Below are 16,061 nucleotides of genomic sequence, written 5' to 3' on the forward strand. Positions count from 1 at the left end.
CCTCAGTTCCCTATAGGTAAAAGTCTCTTAAGGCTTGCCTCTCTATCTATCTATCTATCTATCTATCTATCTATCTATCTATCATCTTATTCATTTTTCCTTCCCTTCCTCTATGTTCATCTGTTTTATTCCTTAAATTCCACGTATGAGTGAAATCATATGGTAATTGTCTTTCTCTGACTGACTTATTTTGCTAGTGTAACACACTCTCATTCCATCCATCAAGTAAGTTATTTATAATGCTATTTAACAAGAAAAATACTTTTTTTCCATCAAGGTTCATGTAGCTAAAGCATAGAACACTTTTGAGTTATTTTATAAATATTATAAGAATAGGAGCTCAAAGTATTTTCTGAATGTAGAATTATTATTATTTTTTATTTATTTAAGAGAGAGAGAGAGAGGGCAGAGCAGAGCAAGAGAAAGAGCACAAGCAGGGGGGAGGGCAGAGGAAGAGGGACAAGCAGACTCCCTGCTAAGCAGGGGGCCTGATGCAGGGCTCAATCCCAGGAAATTGATCATGATCTGAAATCATGATCTGAGCTGAAGGTGGACACTGAGCTATCTAGGTGCCCCTGAATGTAGAATTAAATAAGGAAACTCGTCTTGAAGAAAAATTGTTTAAGCCTGGGAGATGGGCCCCTAGATACAATTGAATGCAATAAATTCCACAGCCATTATTTTATTGGTAAGAAATGCCTGTTAACAGACACTTCCCTTTTTAACCTACTATGTAATGATTATGAAGTTTCATATATAGCTCTAGGGCTCACATAGTAATTCAAAAATTTTGGAGTGCCTGAGTGGTTAAGTGTCTGCCTTTGGCTCAGGTCATGATCCTGGAGTCTTAGGACTGAGCTTGCATTTAGGCTCCCTGCTCAGTGGGGAGTCTGCTTTTTCCTTTCCCTTTGTTCTTCCCCCCCCTTTCTACTCTCACTCAAATAGATAGATAGATAGATAGATAGATAGATAGATAGATAGATAGATAGAATCTTTAAAATAAAACAGATTGCATGACTACATACAGTATATCCTACAGACAAAGAGGTGGAAAGAGGAAAAAGAAGACTGAGGTAAAGGAAGAAAGAAAGAAAGAAAGAAAGAAAGAAAGAAAGAAAGAAAGAAAGAAAGAAAGAAAGAAAGAAAGAATCCATATTATAATGTCTACCACCAATACTACAGCCAAAGTATACAAAACAAACACACAAAACATTTCAAAATAACTCAGGAGGAAGATGATAATGGCTAAACTCTTGTACTATACCTCAGAGTCTATGGGAGAGCCAACCCACCTCACTGTGTAGTCTGCACATATGGTGCCTTGTGGTTTTTGCCATAAGGAAGAAATACACAATTTTAAGTTTTTTGTTTTGTTTTGTTTTGTTTAGAGAGAGAGACAGAGAGAGAGAGAGAAAGCGAGGGGCATAGCAGAAGGAGAAGCAGGCTCTCTGCTGAGAAGGAAGACTGATGTGGGGCTTGAATCCCAGAATCCCAGGATCACAATCTGAGTTGAAGGCAAACGCTTAATGGACTGAGTCACTGAGGTGCCCCTAAAATTTTAAGTTTAGGTTAAGAACTATAAAACTATAAGGTACCCATAAAAGTGGCTCACTCCTTTTTATTACTTATACCATACAATTTTAAAAATCCAGTTTTAAAAATGAGCACTGAATCATGTTATTATAAGGTAGGCAAATGATCCTCCTTCATTATGAAAAAAGTCTGGGGGATCCCTGGGTGGCTCAGTGGTTTAGCACCTGCCTTTGGCCCAGGATGTGATCCTGGAGTCCCGGGATCGAGTCCCACATCAGGCTCCCTGCGTGGAGCCTGTTTCTTCCTCTGCCTGTGTCTCTGCCTCTCTCTCTCTCTCTCTGTCTCTCATGAATAAATAAATAAAATCTTAAAAAAAAAAAGAAAAAAGTCTGAACTGGTCATGTTTTTTTCTGAATGTTTAGAGAAGAGGCAATGAGGGGCACCTGGGTGGCTCAGCCGATTAAGCATCTACCATCCACTTAGTCCATGATCTCAGAGTCCTGAGATCTCTCTGCTTAGTGGTGAGTCTGCTTCTCCCTCTCATTCTCCCTCTATGCTCTCTCTCTCTCTCTCTCCCAAATAAATCAGTAAAATCTTTTAAAAAGAAAAGAGACAATGAGAGTACTTTGGTTTGAATTCAAGTAAGAGGGTTTCAAATAAAGATTTTGGAATTGAACAGCTCTAAGTCCCTTGAAGATTTAGTTCCCAGAACATTATATTTAAGTGCATGTGGTGTTTGATTAGCAATATGTACTATTCTCTGACCAAATATAAGTAAAGATTTTATTTACTTAGTTTCTAGATTAAGATTTTCAAACTCCTCTATATATCATCAAAAACATATTTCTCCTTTAAAAAACTTTTCAACTTGTCAAATAAATGAAATTCATTATTTTTCTAGATGTCTACTCTTTTAAGGTTATAAAATTCACTTTAGTTGCCTTCCTGTGTCACAAACCCTATCAAAACAACATACTTAAAAAAAAAACTACATGATGCAAATGTAAATTTTATCCCTGTACAGATGGTTGATACATTACCTTTTGGGTAAAGAGAGGTGGCGGTAGGAGAAACACAATCCCAGGCCAATTTTCATGGCATTGTTCAAGTGTAGAACAATCAGAGAGCCCACCTGCGATCTCCTTCTATATTAAGAATACTCAGTACATGAAAAGATACACGAACCTAACCTTTTAAAGTAATGACGTATTTAGCTGTTATTATTTTTTAAAGATTTCATTTATTTATTTGACAGAGAGAGAGCATGAGTGGGGAGAGAAGCAGAGGGAGAAGGAGAAGAAGCCTCCCTGCTGAGCAGGGCTTGATCCCAGGACTGTGAGATCATGACCTGAGCCAAAGTCAGTTGCTTAATCAATGGAGCCACCCAGGTGCCCTAAGAGTCACATGCTCTTCTGACTGAGCCAGTGAGGTGCCCCCACATCATGATTCTAACAGGTTGTTTTTTAAAGCATAACTTCACTTGAGTAAAGTATTTACAGAAGACAAATATATAAAATAGATGAAAATAGGATGGCTTTGGTGAAGGTGAGAAGTAAACAAAGACACTTCATACACATATAAGTCTTTCTGGAGCTCAGTCAGAGCACTACAGACCCAGATTATTAATACTAGCTAACTTCTTTGGGACTATTTCTGTGCCAGTCATTGTGCTAAGAACTCTATAGTATATTATCTCATATAATCATCACCATACATTTCTATGAGAAAAAATCCCTTATTAGCTCCATTTTACAGACAAACTAAAAGTCAAAGCTGTTGTTCATTGTTAAATTAATTAATGGTCACATGCTGGTAGCTAATGGAGCTGAGCCTTGACACCAGATTCCCTAACTCCAAAGCTTGGGCTTTAACTGCCATGGGTATCTGGCCTTCTACGAAAGTAAGCATGTTACAGGTGTCAAACGTTGGGCGGCGTGGGGAGGTGAGTGGAACAATAGTGGCCACACCCCATCCAGCCAAAGTACACTGGATTGATCTACATCTGCTCTCCTATCTCTTCATCTCTTTTCTCCCCCACCTGTCCTTCTTTCCCACCTACTCATTTGTGGCTTCCCGTAGACTGCAGCATCCCTCGATCAGATCTGTCACCTTGTGGTTAAACACAGGCTCCACCTTCTGATGTTCCCATTGCTTCTCTGATTGAATCTGACACTAACTTCTGCTTTCCAGGAGCCCAGACATCTGTTTTCAGTTTTCTGATGCCCCAGGTGTGGCCACCAAAATGCCCATTGTGGGAAAACTGTTGGGCTGGGGAAACTAAGAGAGCCAACATTAAATGCATTCTGTTTCTTTTACTTAGAAGGAAAACACAAGTTGCTTACATTTTGAGGTGAAATCAAGTGCTCTGGTTCCCACACTTACATGTGAGCTTCTTCTTTGCTCAAAATTCACTACCTCAAGCAAAAGTATTTCAACACTGCTTTGAGGGCAGACCCGGTGCCTCAGTGGTTTAGCGCCGCCTTCAGCCCAGGGCCTGACCCTGGAGACCTGGGATCAAGTCCCGCACCCGGCTCCCTGCATGGAGCCTGCTTCTCCCTCTGCCTCTCTCTCTCTCTCTCTCTCTCTCTCTCTCTGTGTGTGTCTCATGAATAAATAAATAAAATCTTTTAAAAAATAGTATTTCAACACTGCTTTGAAAAGAGAAACATTATTCCATACCGACATGTAGTCATTAAAGAAATACTTGTAAGAAATGTGAGAAACTTTACTGCTTTTCTCTCTCTTTCTCTCTTCCTCTCTCCTGCTTACACCACAAATGCAGGAGGCAATTAATATTTATATAGAATCAAATGTATAGAAAGAATATTTCTGTAATAGTCAACAAAAATGCATATGAAGAAAAATACTTGGTCTTTCAAAGAGAATTAGAAAAGGTATTTTCACTTGGATCCTTGCAAAGTTGTCTCCATAATATGATCCAAATGAACTATGGGATAAAAAATTCTGGGTTGCTGCAGGAGACAGGCCTTGGCTCTTATCACCTCAGCCTTCTAGGAAAGAGGCCTGCAGAGGGCTGAGGCAATGAGATGCCCAGACTGTACCTGCATCCATCTCACCCCTACCCCACTATCACCTAGAACTCTCTGTCAAGGGATAGTACTCTTTGGAGCTTCTTCAGCCCCTGTGTCCACCAAATGTTCCTGTAATTCTCTGGGCCCAGGGGAGTCCCTTTCTCTCTGGACAGATTTCAGGGTAGGGAAGCACTGCCCATTTGCTTGCCAAAACCCCAGCCTTGATACTTTCTGTTAGGGTTTCAGCTGCATAATCAGTAACATTTCTAGAGCTTGGAGCTGAGTAAGAGAAAGATACAAGAATGGGGCAGTTGTAGATCAAAATATCACCTTAATTTTGGCTAGTTTGGAGTATGTAGTTTAGCAACAGACTGCCCTATCCACTCACAGGCAGTACTGAGTGACCCTAGACCTATTCCTATAGAATTCAAAGCATAGAGAAAGTCCAGAATGTATGTTCTCTGCAGGAAGGTAGATCTCAAAGAGAATCAAGGAAGGAGCATGCTCGTCTTCTTCAAAGGTAATTCCTCCACCCTTGTGGGGTGGTGCAGAAGGAGAAATGATTTGAGGTAGGAATATATGCAGACCCGGGATCCCTGGGTGGTGCAGCGGTTTGGCACCTGCCTTTGGCCCAGGGCGCGGTCCTGGAGACATGGGATCGAATCCCACGTCGGGCTCCCGGTGCATGGAGCCTGCTTCTCCCTCTGCCTGTGTCTCTGCCTCTCTCTCTCTCTCTCTCTCTCTCTCTGTGACTATCATAAATAAAAAAAAAAAAGGAATATATGCAGACCCCTGGCAGTGGTCCATGGCCTGACCATCTGGTCAGGAACAGAGGAGGAAAAGGACTGGAGGATTGGAGGCAAGTAACAAAGGCATATGGATGGTCATAGAGAATAATCACTGAGAGTGAGGATTTTTGTATCATCTGTTAATGCCTGCTGGAAGCATCCAACACAACTGCTGAGCAAAGTAAACAAAATTTCTCAGCTAGTTGGTGTTAGCCAGCCATTGCCACTGTCAATCCTGGAGCAGGCATGATGGTAATGGGAACAGACTGACTACTGTGGCAGAGATGGAAGCTATATGTTGGCCCCAGAGCATGGGCTTCCACGTGCTAGGGCCAGTCTAGCTATTGCTGCCTCTAAATATCAGCAACTCAGACAAACACCAGGGTCCACAAATGGAACTGTTCTTCAAAGAGACCAGCTTAAGTTCTTTTCTATCCTGGAAGAGCTGGTGGTTCATCCTCACATCCTCAACAATATATATTCCAAGTATGAGTTTGCCTTTCGTGCTCACAGGGGAACAACCAGCACCATTTTCTAGAGCCTTATAGGAAGCTTGATGCACAGACATGAAATCCCACTCAAAATAACCTCTGACCAGGGGATCCATTTCATAGGGAGGAAGAGGTGGGAATGGTCCACAACTCCATTTTATGTTTGAATGGTACAGTCAGAAGATAACTTAGGTTATCCATTTGGCATTGCCTGAGTAGACATTGTAGAGTGGTTAACATTTTGTTTTTCTTATATACCGTTATGGGCTGAACTGTGTCACCTGCAAAAATCATATGTTGAAATCCTAAGCCCCAGTAAGGAACTCTTAAAGAGGTAATTAAAGTAAAATAAGGTCATTAAGATAGCCCTAAATTCCAGTATGACTAGTGTCCTTATAAAAAGAGCTTAGGACACAGACATGCATAGAGAGAAGACCATGTGAAGACATGGAGAGAGGACAGCCAGCTATGGAGAGAGGACAGCTAGCTGTAAGCCAAGGAGAGAGGCCTCAGAATGAAATCAACTCTGCTGGCCCCTTGATGCGGGACATCCAGCCTCTTGAACTGTGAGAAAGGAAACTTCTGTTGTTTCAGCTACCCAGTCTGTGGTATTTGTTATGGCAGCCCTAACAAACCGATACATACACTGTTAATAATAACTAACATGGATAGTAGTTACCTTTACAGGTCATAAAGCACTTGCAGTTACGTATCTGATTTGAATCTCATAACAATGCTGATATGGTGATAATTTTCAGTTAGGGAATTGAGGACATGTGAGTCCCAAAGATCACATAGTAAGCAATAAAGTTAGGTCTTGAGCCTATGAATTCTGAGTCCATCTCCTCTCTATGAAGGGCAACCGTCTCTTAAAAACCCATCAATGGCCACATTCCTTACTTAGAATGGTTTAGCAAGGCCTTCACCTTCCAGGGTGCCCCTACTTTCCCACTCCATGTACTATCATTAACCTCCTTTTGGCCTTATGCTTTATCAACACAGAATCATCACTCTGCATTCAGTACACCTTGCTCTCTCATGTTATTGTGTGAACTGTTTCTCCAGCTGGGACACCTTTGATGCTCTCTGTACTTGACAAATTCCAATATATTCTTCAAAACCCAACCAAACATCACCTTCTGTGTAAGTCCCCCTCCCCATGGCTTTCTCTCCTTTGTGCTCCCATATTTTGCCTATATATCTATAATTACACTTATCTCATGAGTCTGGGAAGCAAATTAGAGTGAAAAGGGCCAGAATTTTGGAGCCAGGCAGATAGGGTCAACCTCTGACTCTGCCATATTTCAATCAAATAGCTTTTATTGAGTATAAATTACAAGAAAGGCATTGAACTGTGGTTCTAGGAGTACAAAGATGACAAAGCTGTGCTCAACCTGAAAAAAATTCAATCCTAATGTAATCTAGTTGAGAATTCAGACAAACAATTAATTAAAATTTAGACAGACAAGTGTACTGCTAGAGATAGGTTCAAAGAGCACTGGACAAGGCACTGACCCTTCTCTTGTTCAAGGAAGGCTTTTTTAAAAAAGATTTTATTTATTTATTCATGAGAGAAGCAGAGACATAGGCAGAGAGAGAAGCAGGTTCCCTGCGGGAAGCCTGATGCAGGACTCGATCCCAGGACCCCAGGATCATGACCTGAGCCAAAGGCAGATGCTCAACCACTGAGCCACCCAAGTGCCACAAGGAAGGCTTTTTGAAGGATAAACAGGAATTAGGTGAAGATAGGTAGGCAATTTCAGCCAGAGGAAGTAAATACACTGAGGAGTGAGAGACTGGCAAGGTAATTCTAAGTCTTGGTGTCTTCATCTACCAATGGGGAGATGTATACCAACCTCTTTGGGTTGGCAATAGGATTAAATGATACATCGTATAGAAATCATCTAGTAAAGTTCCTGACTTTGAGTAAGTACTCAAAGTATTATTATTTTTAAAGATTTTTAAAATTTATTCATGAGAGACAGAGAGAGAGAGAGAGGCAGAGACACAGGCAGAGGGAGAAGCAGGCTCCATGCAGGGAGCCCAATGTGGGACTCCATCCCGGGACTCCAGGATCACGCCCTGGGCCAAAGGCAGGCGCCAAACCCAGGGATCCCAGTACTCAAATTATTGAGGCTATTATTTTGTTGTGAAATGCTTCAATCTCTCCTGATTGTCCCTGGAAACTTTTGAGGGGTAGAAACAATCTTATTCATCCTTGTATCATTAACTTCTGACACTGTGCCTGGCACATAGTGAGCCCCAATATATATTTGTTAAATAAGCTTATGAATACATGAAGGACTGAGCACATGTTTTAGGATCTCATCTATTCTAAGAAAAAGGTAAGCAGTTTAAGAAAGGAATAAAAAAAAACTATAGCAGCCTTTTAAAAGTCTTCAAACTTTTCAAAATTTTCCCTTTTTCAATTAATAGAATAAGTGTTCTTCTTGTGATTTATGTCTCCCGATTTATCAGAAATTACCAACAATTCTGCCTTAGAAAACTCAAAGAGCAGCAAATCTCAGATAAGTTCATTTTGATGTGGAAGGAAGGAATAATAAGTATGAGTCCATGGGACTCCTGGCTGACTCATTCAAGAGAGCATGTGACTCTTGATCTCAAGGTTGTAAGTTCAAGCCCCACATTGGGTGTACAGAGTATGTAAAATAAGATAAAATCTTTCTTATTTTTATTTATTTTAAAGATTTTTATTTATTTATCCATGAGAGACACAGAGAGAGAAAGAGAGGCAGAGACACAGGCAGAGGGAGAAGCAGGCTCCATGCAGGGAGCCTGACGCGGGACTCGATCCGGGGTCTCCAGGATCACGCCCTAGGCTGAAGGCAGCGCTAAACCGCTGAGCCACCCGGGCTGCCCAAACCTTTTTTAAAGAATGCAAATTCCCTGATCTTATTCCTTCAACGGTAATTAATACTTTATTACAGAGGATTAAAACATATTAAAACATATATTTCACTAAGAGTTGGTCAGTGATAGAAGCCTGGGAACTCTTTCTTTCCCATTGACAAGTCTTAAGAGGATCCTGGGAACATGGTGAAAAATACTGTTTTAATCAATTTTATAAATACCATGTGAGTAAATAGAAGCTTGTAGGTCTTTGTGACAACCATTCTTTTTAGCACCAAAAAAAAAAAAAAAAAAAAAAAAAAAGAAAGAAAGAAAGAAAAAGAAAAAGGTAAGATAAATAGACATCATATTCCAAGGTCAGATTCTCTTGAAACAGTCCCAAGCTATTTACTGTAAGAGTAATTAAATTGTAATTGAAGCACAGTTTAAACAGCCTAACAAATCTTTGTCCAGTCAAGCATCCCTAGAGGAGGTGCTGTACTTCTGCATGAATCTTAAAGGTACTCCAGCTGTATGTGTAATCTGAATTTATGCTCCAAATTACCAAAGCCAGATTCTACTTTCCACTATTTAATCTATTTTCTTCAGTTTGTATGCAGAATCTGCCAAGCAGGTGGTCTGTAGCTTGCAACTGACAACACTTCCCAGCTGTTAAATTTACACATTGCTCTAATTTAAGTGCTTAATTGCTCTCAGCGCACTCAATTTACAGCTCATAAACCCCTTCCAAACGGCCCCCAAACCTCTCTGCCTATGATGGATTCAAAGTTAAATGAACCATAGTGTCCCTTGGTGGGAAAATGAAATATCTGATTAATCTTATACTTTTTAAATGCTTCTAATTATTTGTAAGGAAAAAAATTGATATCTGAGTGTTTTCTCTAAATTAGTTGTGGACAGAAGTAAAAGGTTAGGTTCAGCAACTGCCAGACAGTCTACTAGTCCCTTAACAAACATCCTTATCTTTGAAATCAGAACATAAAGATGGTACTTGCCCTTATCTTTATATAGTGGCTAGGATGACCAGGGAGGATCATAGAACTATTCAGCACTTTGTGGGCAATGACTACATCATTGCAAACTGTTACAATGTCAATGGCATCTAATGAAGGTGAAGAACACAGTTGCTGTGTTACAGTCTGATGGAGAGTCTGTGAAGATTTTTCTATCTTAAAAAAAAAAAAAAAGATTTTTCTATCTTCCCCCTTTCCTGGGAAACTGAAAACTGACTTTGAGAGAATTCATCTTATTTAACTCTCACGTTTTAGGAACGAGGATACAGAGCTCCCAAAAGTTCAAGTGGGCTTGTCCAGCTAGTGAGTGATGACAGGCAGGACTGCAGGTCTTTGCTGTCTCAGGCAGTGTCATGTCGTTTGCCACTTGACAACCCAGCCTCTTTTGTCCTTCAATTCTTGGCCATCACCTGCAGCAAGGAGAGAGTGCAGAATATAAGTAAACCTTGCACAAGATACAGAAATTGATTTTTTTTTCCAATCAACAATACCCAGGTACTTTCTGCTTTAAGCCAAACCACATATGAAAATAGAGATTTATATACTAGGCTAAATTATGGAGTGCTTCTTGACTTAATTCAAAAGGATTCACTATTGGATTGTCTTAAAATCTGGCTTCCCTACTGAATTTTAAAGTGGCTTATGCTGGCCTCATGAACATATCTATTATGTAAAATAAAGTATTTATGCATTCAAACCAATTAGCAAGTGGTGTTTATAACGTACCTAACTATGCCAGGTGTTACACAATTTTTAAAAATGGTAAGTACAATATAAGCCGTCTTCCGTACTGACAAAGAGCTTGCATCTTAGTCATGGGCAGGAGACAAGCAAATGAAACAACCTGAAAATGAAACAGTATATAATGAAGTTAAAATGTACAGTATGGAAAATATATAGGACATGGATAACAAAAAAGACAAGTGAAATCTGCATGACACTTAAACATCTCTATTAATTTTATTTGTATATTTTTTGTTTATTTATGGGCTATCAAATAGAAACAGGTTAAAAAGCAATGTAAATGAAACTGTGAGCATTTGACAGGTTTGTAAGAGTTTTGATGCCCCCTGGTGGTCAGTCATAATAGTATTGAATGTCTGAATTTACTTTTCTGCAACTTTGATGCCTGAAAACAATGGAGGAGACTTTAATCTTAAGCTACTTTTAAAAGGTTTTTTTTTGAATAAACAGAGGCCACATAGTATGGTGGTTAACCCATAATCTCTGGAGCTAGATTGTCTCAATTCAAACACCAGCTTTGCCACATACTTAAGCCTGGACGGGCAAGTGACCCTTAATCTTTCTAGGTCTCAGTTCCTGTCTGTAAAATGGGAATAATAATAGTATCCTATTCATGACATTGTTTTGAGAATTAACTTAGCTAATATCTGTAAAGCACTTAGAATAGTACCTATCACATAATAAGCATATTAAATGCTAAATGAATTAAAACAAATCACAATAAAGATTATCCTTATATTTAGGTTATATACAGTAATTTATACTTTTGCTAACTTGGGAAAATTAACTTCCCTGGGTTTAAGTTCCTTTAATAATAAACAATTATGTGTCAGGAAAATTTTTTTTAAAAGACTACATATGTATGTATGTGCTTAAGACTTTTAGAGAAGTTTTAGCTTCATAGTTCCCCATTACTGACATCCCCTATCAGAGAGAACATTTATTATAACTGATGAACCTATTGACACACCATTATCACCCAGAATCCAAAGTTCACATTATGATTCACTCCTGGTGTTGTACATTCTGGGTGTTTGGACAAATGTTTTCCAGAATGTCATATAGTTGAAATCACAGAGTATGTAGCCTTTTCAGATTATTTTCTTTTGTTTAGAAATATGCATTTAAGTTTCTTTCATGCCTTTTCATAGTTTGTTTTTCTTTTGTGTTTTGGGGGGGAGGTTGAGAGAGAGAGAGCATAAGTGCAAGGAGGGGAGGGGCAGAGGGAGAGAGAGAGAGAGAATTCCAAGCAGACTCCCCACTGAGCACAGGGCCTGATGCAGGGCTCAATCTCATGACCCTGAGATCATGACCTTAGCCCAAATCAAGAATCAGATGCTTAACCAACTGAGCCACCAGGTTCCCAGCTCATTTCTTTTTAGTTCTGAATAATATCCTGCTGTTTGAATGTACCACAGTTTATTTATCCATTCACTTACCAAAGGACATCTTGGTTGCTTCCAAGTTTTGGCAATTATGAATAAAGCTGCTATAAATATACATATTCATATTTTTGTTGTGGACATACATTTTTTAAGATTTTATTTATTTATTCATGAGAGACAGAGAGGCAAAGACACAGGCAGAGGGAGAAGCAGGCTCCATGCAGGGAGCCCGAAGCGGGACTCAATACCCAGGACTCCAGGATCACGCCCTGAGCCAAAGGCAGGCAGTAAACCACTGAGCCACCCAGGGATCCCCCTGGACATACATTTTAAGTCTTTTGGATAAATAATAAGGACCATGATTGCTGGATCATATTAAAGGATATTTAGTTTTATAAAAAACTGCCAAACTGTCTTCCAAAGTGATTGTACCATTTTGCATTCCTATTAGCAATGAATGAAAATTCCTGCTGTTTCCATCTTTGCCAGAATTTGGTGATGTCAGTGTTCTGAATTTTGGCCATTGTAATAGGCATATAGCTCATTGTTGTTTTAATTTGCATATCATTCATGACATAAAATGTAGGACATCTTTCCATATTTATTTGCCATCTGCATATCCTCTTTGGTCAGGTGTGACTATATTTTTTTTTTTGAGTTTTAGATTTGCAGAAAAATTGAGAACATAGTCCATAGAATTGACACATACCCTACACGCAATTTCTCCTATGATTACCATTCTATATATGTATTATATATACACATATTACAATATACATTATTATTAACTAAAGTTCATAGTTCATTCAGATTTCCTTAGTTCTTACCTGATGTCCTTTTGCTACACTAGTATCTCATTCAGGATACCACATTACATTTAGTTCACAAGTCTCTTAGACTCCTTTTGACTATGACAATTTTTCAGACTTCCCTGGCAACTTTGAGGTGGACTGGTCAAATATTTTGTAGAATGTCTCCTTCAATTGGAATTTGAGGTTTTTCTCCTGATTAGATTGGGGTTATGGGATTTGGGGAGGAAGATCACAGAGGCAAAGTGCCATTCTCATCATATCATATCAAGGGCATATACTATCAGCATGATTTATGACTGTTGGTGTTGACAATGATCACCTGGCTGATGCAGTTTTTGTTAGATTTCTCCACTGTAGGGTTATTCTGTTTTCCTCCCTTTCCATACTCTTTAAAGCAAAGTCATGGGCAGCCCCGGTGGCGCAGCGGTTTGGCGCTGCCTGCAGCCTGGGGTGTAATCCTGGAGACCTGGGATCAAGCCCCACATCGGGCTCCCTGCATGGAGCCTGCTTCTCCCTCTGCCTGTGTCTCTGCCTCTCTCTCTGTGTCTATGAATAAATAAATAAAATCTTTAAAAAAATAAAAATAAAAAAAATAAAGGGAAGTCATATCTAGCCTTCATTTAGTGGGTAGGGATTTATGCTCTCTCTCCCTGCAGACGGAGAGTCTGTGTGAATTATTTGAAATTCTTCAGCACAATTTGTCTCTTCTCCTTCATTTATTAATTTATCCAATCATTTAATTATATCAGTATTGACTCATAAATATTTATTTTATACTTTAGATTATTATCCAGTATTACTTTCATCTATCTACTTATTTATTTGCCCAAATTGTTCCTGGCCCCTGGAAACTCCTTCAGTTGGCTCCTCTGCCCCCTTTTTAAAATCACACCCTTATTTTCTGGCATGACAACATGCTTCAGGCTCACCCAGTCCTTAAATCAGTTATTTCTCCAAAGAGCCCTAGTTCTTTTCATTGGAGAATGATATTAGAAACCAAGATCTGGGCGTCAGGTATGTTTGTGATAGGGCTGTCATTTCTTTTAGGACCTCTCAGTTAACAGATCAAAGAAATATATGTGTGTGTATAGTGATCAGTGTATATATGCATGTCTATAAATATTTCTGTTATGAAACCATATGCATCTATGTTAGCTAAACCTGAGGTCCTACTGATGTCTCCAACTCTAATCCATTACAACATGGATGATTTTAACCTCCTGCTCCTGCTTATCTATAAGTTCTCATTCCAAAAATGAGATACTTGGCTCCCACCAAGTGCCATCCCTGTACTCAATTGTCTAGACCCATGTGCAACCATTTTAGACTGGATTATTTCCTTTAACAGTATGCATTTAAGAGTCCTCCATGTCTTTTTGTGGCTTGGTAGCTTTTTTCTCTTTATCTATGAATAATATCCCATTGGATAGATGTACATTTTATCTGTCAGGCAATGTTTAAATAATTGAAAATGCAGAGATAAAGAAAAAAATAATTTTTACCCTGGAGAAGTCCACTGTTATTGGAACTGGTGGCCCATAAATACATTGCAGCATGGTAAGAACTGTGTTACATATATAAGCAAAATGCTGTGGGCACCCATGGGAGAAAGTGGATGTCTACTGGGAATGCACTGAGGCATAGGTATAGTGAAAAGCTGGCATTTTCTTTGGGCCTTGAAGAAAAGTAGGTCTTTGAGGGGGATAAGGGAAAAGAAAGATGATTGGTGAAAAGAACCTGCCAACAAGTATTGCAAGAAGGTGAGAGAGATTATTTTAGGTCCTGGAAAACAAGTGCATTTTTCTAATCTGCATGGGTGACCTCAGAGTTAGATTTGCAGGATAGGAAGAAAGGTTCTATGGTGCCCCTTCCCTTGGATAATAGCAATAACAATGTTTCTCACTTAATGAGCAGCTACTACCATGTGCCAGGCACAGTGGAGGCACTTTACACATATTTTCCCCTCACAGAACTGGACTGGTATGTGTGTAACGCACATACATGCAAAGATACGGAAGGAGACCATCATTCTTTGTGTTGAAAGCTGATCCCACTGATGATGATTGCTATTAAAGTGTGTGCTGGTGACCTTAGAGACATCGTCTTACATGTGTAAAGAGAAACTGCCCTTTGATGTCTCTTCTTCTTTAGGCCCCTTTTAAAAAGCCATCACATTATCAATTGCTGCATTCCTTGGGAGTGTTCACTTCATCTGTCTGGCATCAGACTTCCAGATCACCTCATTTTCTTCTTTACCTCTAAGATTTTATATTTACCTAAACAATTCCAGAAATGAGTGATCATAGGGACTGAGACCAGAATTGGAGGACACCAAGCTTTTCTTTGAATAAAATAGCAATATGCAACTTTCTCTGGACTGTTCCATGTAAGTTTCCTTAATAAAGTCCAAACAATGCTTGGTAGCTCAATTAGTTAAGTGGCTGCCTTAAGCTCAGGCCATGATCCCAGGGTCCTGGAATCGAGACCTGCATCAGGCTCCCTGCTCAGCAATGAGTCTGCTTCTCCTTCTGCCTCTCATCCCCTGCTCATGTTTACTCTCTCTCTCAAATAAATAAATAAAATCTTTAAAGAGAGAGAGAGAGAAAGTCCAAACAAATCTGCTGATCTCTTTTTGGGCTGCCAGCTTCTTACTCAGAGTTCAGAACTGAAATTTCCCCACCTCACACGTTGACTCTATAATATGTGGCAAGGTCTTCAGATTGGGCCAACACTCCATGGAGGCCATCAGAACAGCACTATTCTGGAATAGGGTTCTCTAGGGCAAAGAACTATAAAAATGTAGAAACTGGAAGAGTAAGATCTGCCTCAGTTCCAACTCTGTTTGATCATCAAGACTTTTGGCATTGGAAGATGACATGTCAATTTGTACCAAAAAACAAGTTACCAGTTTGGAATAATCTTTGATGAAGCCTTGGCAATCCTGTTGATGCTGCAAATCCTTTATATATTTCAGCCAATGTAATCCGTCAGGGAATGTGTACTGAGTGACACATTACATAGCTAAAAATAAAGCGGGAGTTAATTTGACACCCACAACTAGATGACAAAAGTGAAGCCTACAAAGTGATTCAAAATTTATGTTATTTCCAACATTTTAAATACTGATGATTAGGTTTCTTGTATTCATTTCCTATGGTGCGAACTTTCCAAACACTATACTTAAATTCGTTGTAGAATAAAATTTTGAGATCTAAGGAATTATAAACTCACAATTGTATAAATATAAATATGTGTCCCTAACCACATTTGGTTAGGTTAGTTAGTATTTGGTTTAAAGTCCTTATAAATCTATCAGTATTATAATCACAATCACACCTTTCCATTTAGGTAAAAAGCTATTTTGTCAACTTAAACTAGAGGTGGTTGTATGT

The 16,061-nt window shown here is 39.3% G+C and overlaps 1 long non-coding RNA gene across 2 annotated transcripts in view; it reads right to left on the minus strand.

The window, feature by feature from the left end:
* Window positions 1–8,998: 8,998 nt before the first annotated feature.
* The window catches only part of LOC112679109 (uncharacterized), a 56,555-nt gene continuing 49,492 nt past the window's right edge, over window positions 8,999–16,061 (minus strand). For both annotated transcript variants that reach the window (XR_007411485.1, XR_003148117.3), the window contains 2 exons: window positions 10,455–10,572; window positions 8,999–10,138 (listed from right to left, as the gene is read on the minus strand). This is a non-coding gene — a long non-coding RNA (uncharacterized LOC112679109). The remainder of the gene's footprint in view (window positions 10,139–10,454; window positions 10,573–16,061) is intronic.

Source organism: Canis lupus, chromosome 6, assembly GCF_003254725.2.
Source record: "Canis lupus dingo isolate Sandy chromosome 6, ASM325472v2, whole genome shotgun sequence".
NCBI lineage: Eukaryota > Metazoa > Chordata > Mammalia > Carnivora > Canidae > Canis > Canis lupus.